Raw genomic sequence first — 6,846 nt, 5'->3', positions numbered from 1 at the left:
TTTCCATCACAAAATCAAAATTGCATGATAAAAGAAGTGACTCTTGTAATATGTATATATATATATATATGTATATATATATAAATTTTATCTCTTACACAAGGCATGTACATTACTGCCGCAGGTCAGAACCCACAAGTCCCCTGAATTCACTCTCTTTATACTTCCCCGGCAGAACGGGCAAGATTCCGATCTTGTGTTCCTATAACAATAAATATGCAAATACTTCCCCGGTGATACTGGATGAGACTAAAGCAGAAAATGGAAGAAGAACTATTTTGGGGATTAAGGAAGAACTAGGTTATTCATAACAATCGCGGTAGCAATTATGTCATGACAACAGTTTGGCAAAACCATTTTGGTACGAGGCTCCAAGCAGATGCCACACTCATTCTCTCTCCAAGTCTACATCTGAAAGCTTCATCTTATCCTCATTATCTCTTCCTAACAGCCATCTCTAGAGCTTCCTCATCTCCAACGAATCACCATGGAGACGCTGAAGGGATGGTAATATACCATCTGCAGTTTTAGGTTGGGAAGAAATATGAAAGCAAACACAGAAACATTCAAGAACTTGGATTTCATTCTTACGAGGGGACAAACATTAAACTACTAATTTGCTTTAGAAACAAATGAACCGGCAAGCAGAAAAACTTGAAAGTAAACATGAAGAGAAGCAATCAGTCCATTGAAGCAAAAACAGGAAAATGGGTGCCAAGTGATCGTAAACCAATTTCATTTGAAGAACCGTATCACTCTTGCATCTGGGGATGGAAGCTGCCCTGCAAACATTTATTTATTCAAGTAACATCAAAAGTCACTTAACATCATCAACCAAAAAAAAGGTCTATTAACTCAGCAAAACATTCGAAGGGTCGGCAACAAATTCATAAAACAAGGTAAGCAAGGAACCGGACGGCGTGCTCTTAAAACTATGGACTGAACCTCAGGCCATTTTTAACATTGCAAATATCAGCAAACCCCCAATACATTAGTTCAACTATAGCCAGCAGAGAATGTAATGATAAAATAACAGGGGGAATCCAGTAGTATATATCCAAGATTATGTACAGAAGACTTGCAAACTTCCTAGCATGCTCATTATCCACATAAAGATCAAAGCTTGTGAATTGGGGTCAACATGACAACAAATTTTGGAATTCATTTAGCATAACAATGACAGCCAGAACAAAAGGCGTTGTATGCAGATTATGTCCATACGCAAATAGATATTAGTTTCAGAACCAAACAAGTACTGAAATGCAAAACAACCATATTCTTTTTCTCTCTTCCTTCCCCAATTATTTTTTGCAGGAACAATCCATCAAAACCAAAACCAAAATTAATAAAGAAACAGAAACCCATGCATTATTTTGACCCTTCTGGATTTTGCAGAGTAGGATTCAGCCTCAAAATAGTAAATGTAGAATACGGCATGCTGAATATCAGAGTACAAAGTTAGAAGCCTATAACTTTATTTCACGTTTCTCAAACCCAGTTTCAAAACACAATATAAACAGAAAAAGGCAGATTAGAAAGGAAAAAAAAAAAAAGGAAGTGGGTTACACTCACAGCATATTGGCATGCTGAATATCAGCCTCAAGAACGTTAAGAGAATCATTATAAGGACTGCCAAATTTGAGGTAAGAATTGAAATAGGATTCTGGCCTCTTCTAATGCATCTTGTAACTTGTCCAGTAGGTTATTAGTGTTCTCATCAGAACCTAATCCCCCTTCCAGATAATCCATAGAACCATGGGAATCCAAGAAGTGTGTTAACTGTGAATACAAACAAATAAATAAGTCTAACACGAAGAGCCTCGGACAAGATATTTCATGAAATGAAGATTAAAATGATACTGAAGAAAAAATGTTGCTGAAATAAACCACCAACAACACCACAAAAACACACATGTTTGACTGGTTTGCTAGAAACTCTGCAATATGTAGAGTCTCAACAATTACAATCACAATCATAACTACCATGGGTTCTGGTGGTTGGCCAATTGACTGAGACCACATAGTCAAGAATGCTTGAGTGTTGAAGACATGAGCAGCAGAAACTTCCTTGGGGAGAAAAAAAACACAATTCCACCAAATAAAATTTAAAGGAAACTACAAAGACAAATGAATAGACCAATTCACACATCAAATTAGATAAAAAGTTACATACTATTCGGTAGCCACTTAAAAGTGATGCAAAGAACTTTAAGAACACTAACCTGCACATGAAATCAAATGCAAAGAATATGTGTGAATACTTAACACTCTCCAACTATTTGGGCTTCAGAAACAACTAACAAGCCATTAGCTCAGAGGGAAGACATAGCTTCAAGACCTCTCCAACATTAAACTTACTTTTAGAAAAAGAAAAGAAGCGAATAACAATGACTACACTGATGTTTGTTGAAGTATAATGAAAAGCTTATAATCTGCAAAGTTGGTCACAAAATTTAAAATAAATCAAGGCAAAATTGCCCTTTCAGTCTTTTACAACAAAAGTGAAACCCCTGCATTTATTTCGCTAATACTTCATAATTATTTTGCTTGGCACCCGACTATCACCTAGGTTGAAGGTCATGATCCTCTTCCCAAGGTTTGTTGACACCTTTAGGATATTGCTCAGGCAAACTATATAAACCATCCTTCATCTGATCTATCCCACCCCACAACATTGGGATGCAATAATTTTGTCATCTCCCCACGCAAATCGCCTAATTCTGGCTCTGGGATAGGAGGTATATCTTCCGTCGTTGTGATACGATTACACTCAAGGTCAACAACAACTACCTAGAATCACAAGGGGAAGGCAAGAAAACAGATATTACATCACTAACTTTCTTACATGCTACAAAATTTCATCATGATTTTGCAATCTTGTGGAAAACATGAGAGAAGAAATCACAGAAAAAGAAACCAAAACAAAGATAGAGACCAAAGGCATTTTCTGGTATTTTGAATATTTCACCATTCTTTGTCTTTTGCTTTATATATATATATATATATATATATATATATATAGATAGATGATAGATTATGAAAAATAGTTTTTCCATAGATCGGAAGTAGTTTGTCCCATTTTAGTAAAAGATAATGTGGCAAATATTACTGAGGCACACAATTATATTTTTCTTTTCTAAAATACACGATTATGCAAGTTGCCTTTGCAGAAGAGCATTCATTTGATAAGCCTTGTTTTGCATTTAATTCGTGATAGGAAAATGAGTTTTCATAGACTAAAGATAACAATTTTAAATCTTGGTTATATGTTTATTTTAAATCTTGTCTCATCCCGAATACTAGCAGATTACCCTCCATTATTTAACGTACCGTGACCAACCCACCTCGACACTTCATCCATTCTACAACTCGCACCATGCCCGTCCATTCTAACAAACTAATAGACCAATTCACATGACATCAAATTAGATAAAAAGTTTCATACTATCAAGTTTCGTAACCTTCACATGAAATCAAATGCAAAGAATATGAGTGAAGAATTTCCCCACTTATTACAAGCATACAAATTCTACTGTTGAAGGAACCTTATTTTTAAGGTGCATATTAGCATGACGTCTTTCTTTTGCTTCCTTCTTCCTTTCTCTCTTTCCCGAGTTTGCTCCACTATGATGACAATCCCACGACCAGTAAGGAACAATAACAAGTTTTTCGAGAGCAACAACATTCTCCATCAAGAACATAACATGTTCAACAGCATTTGTACGACCACAATACCCGAATACTTCTACTACCTTGATGTAATGGTGGGGGCATTTGGCAGCTTTCTTTATTTTTTTTCCCTCATTAGAATGGTGCTCCCAGAATCGCAACTGCATCAAGCAAACAATTTATTAATGGAACAAGAACCACAATTAAGTCTACATTAGATAAATAGAATCACCATTGACCTCATAAAGTCATAAGACCAATGGAACTACAAAAGACTATATACCTTCAACACAAGTCTCTGCAAGTAAGGAGATGCCTTCATAAAAAACGATAATTGGCTAAGACTCAACTTGTAATCTCCTTCGACCGTTAACTCCAAATGCTTGAGATTTGGTAATATAGGAAAGGTGTAATCCTTATTGTACTCCTGAGAGCCAAAAAAGAGAGTGAGTAACTACATAATCAAACGAAACAAAGAGAAAAGAAAAACAACATATCATCATAAGAAATAAATACTAACCGCTTCTTGAGTATTGATCATGAGAGTCTCTAGCTGATAAAGACAACATGAAAGTTGGGTAAAGGCAAGTCTCATGAAAGCAGTGGAGGCACATAAACGAGCAATGTCATTATTTTGACTACTAATGGCTACCTCAACCAGAGAGGGTACGTTACTGAGACGCAAGTCTATTGCAGTCCCAGTGTGAATAAACGAAACAAGGTTTGTGTCAGAAATTTCAACTCTTCTGAGGTCCATACATTCATCTAGTTTTAAGTACTTCAATGCAATTGATGAACCAACAACTCTTAAGTTAACTAACTTTTCGGCAAAAGACACTGATAATCGCTCAAGAAATGGGCACACTGACAACAAGTGCTCTAGAATTTCTCCAGTCACATCAACAAAGTTAAAAGAAAGAACTTTGAGGGATTTAAGTCCAACACAATGCCTTGAAGCAAACCCTTCTTCGAGACCTAACAGTTTGCGGGGAAACATATATGAATCTTTGTTGACTCCATATTCCTTAACAAAATCCAAGACTAACACTTGAACTCTCTTTTTCAATGCAAATTCAATCCATTTATCGATGGAACTTGTAAAGCGGCGATCTAGATCGAAACAAGCCCTAAATAGTTTGATGTTAGGGCCAGAATGTTGTTCCACTACACGATTGACCCAATTGACATACCTATGGCTTTTCTTGTTTTGCAATGTTCGACTGTGGTATATGAAGTCGATCAAAGTTTCCTCGGGATCAAAATCAAGTGTCAGAGTAGACCATGCCCACGCATACCGCAAGTGCTTTGAGAGAACACTAGTAGCCACTGCTTCCTTTAGCGGCAAGAGAGACAATATACTACCAAGAATTTCATGTGGCAACTCACTGATGCGGTCCATCAAATATGGCAGTAAGCTATTACTCTTGTTAATACTAATCTAAAGGAGGTCTAAATCTAATTGACGCCGGCGTTAACGCTTATCAGGCTGCCTTTGCAGATCTAAGATATCCAATGCTCCTAGCCCTAGGTTTGTCCGTTCGTTGTTGCACTTGTAAGGTTTTTAACCTTTTTTTTTTCTTTCCTTTTCTGATTAGAAATAGGATATGATCATCTTTTCCCTTCAAAGACTGGAAACTGGGAATAGAATAGGTAGGAGCTCTGACACCGACTAGGAAACTTGGAATACAGTTGGCTGTGGGAATTGTGACATAATTATTTGATTAATTACACAAAATCTTGTAGAAAGAAACCAACCAACATTATCTTGTATTCCCTTGACTATTTTAATAGTCACCAGTACCAGTTGAACATGAAAGAATGAAAAATGAAAATTCTAGAGTCGAGATAAAATGCTCTTACCCTCCACATTTTCCCAAAAGCGGAGTAGCCCTTCAGTTGAACCTGGAACAGAAATCAAATGTTATAATTCCAATAGTTCTTATCGGCTCATGTGTTAAAGCATTGTGACCAAAAATCTTCAGAGCAATTTAGGAAAAATAACAGAGCAAATAGAATAGGAGTGCCAACCTGTAATTATTCCTTCGTCAAGTGTGGAATATTCAACGCTTAATATTGAGCCAGCATGGCATGCTAGAACACCATCACATGTTCCTCAGGAAATAGACCACATTCTTGCAGTCCAAAATTATCACTACCAGTTATAACTGTGTCTCCCACCATTCTAATCGACCTGCATGATTGACATATATATAAAATACATGGCTACTTTAATAATTATTAATTATCAATAAAATACATAATTATCAATAAAACACATTAAAAAAATAATATATGTGTTGATAACTGAAAAACTAGGCATCGGCAGGATCAGAATCAGATGAGGAGTCTGCTTATTTTTTTACTTCTGGGGCCCACTTTGAATAGGGTCCCACAAGTAATATTAATTGTATTAATTTAATAGATATAATATTGATTTTCTATTTTTTCCAATCCAAAATAAGGAAAGTTGACATTTAAGGGGCGCATATAGACATGATCTCATTTATGCAAAGTTTTCTATTTTTCTCAAATATTAAGTTGTAACACATTACTTCATCTTAATCTGATTTATGTGTTACAACTTTCAAGTTTAAAATACCCTAGAGACAATTTACTCCTAGGGAAGCAAATGGTGTTGCACACCGATTTTCTCGTTTTGGTTTGCATAATGTGGACAACTTTATTTGGTTTGAGGTGCCCCCTGATCTTATTCAAGACGCCCTATTATGTGATGTGTTGAGTCGGGGTCAGACACATTGTCCCTCTCATTGTACTTCTTCACTTTATCAATAAAGTTTTCCTCATTCCGTCGAGGTTTTCTCAAACAAAAAAAAACAAAAAAAAAAAAGCCTAAAGACAATAGAACTTTCGTCTTTCCGGTAATTATAAAAATCAAAATATTGATAAATGCAGGACAAGTTTTCTCATGAATTCATAATATTTGAAGCCAATACAAAGCCGACAGCTATTTGAGAGATTATGGCTAGACTTATTTTGAACAAAAGCCAAATCGAGTAGGCCAAATTCTATTGTTGAAGGAACCCTATTTTTAAGGTGGATATTAGCATGACGTCTTGGCTTTGCTTTCTTCTTCCTTTCTCTCTTTTCCAATTCTGATCCGTTATGATGCCAATCAAATGACAAATTAGGAACAATAACAAGTTTTTCGAGAACAAC

At 35.9% G+C, this 6,846-nt stretch overlaps 1 long non-coding RNA gene across 1 annotated transcript; it reads right to left on the bottom strand.

Annotated features, from left to right (window-relative positions):
- Positions 1-5,368: 5,368 nt before the first annotated feature.
- LOC109946378 lies at positions 5,369-5,855 on the bottom strand. The gene is made up of 2 exons (XR_002269532.1): positions 5,698-5,855; positions 5,369-5,571 (listed from the first exon to the last, which is right to left on the bottom strand). It is a non-coding gene; the product is annotated as an uncharacterized LOC109946378 (long non-coding RNA).
- Between the last annotated feature and the right edge of the window lie 991 nt (positions 5,856-6,846).

The sequence above is a fragment of the Prunus persica genome, unplaced genomic scaffold, assembly GCF_000346465.2.
Source record: "Prunus persica cultivar Lovell unplaced genomic scaffold, Prunus_persica_NCBIv2 scaffold_18, whole genome shotgun sequence".
NCBI lineage: Eukaryota > Viridiplantae > Streptophyta > Magnoliopsida > Rosales > Rosaceae > Prunus > Prunus persica.
This window is presented reverse-complemented; position numbering and strand designations above follow the sequence as displayed.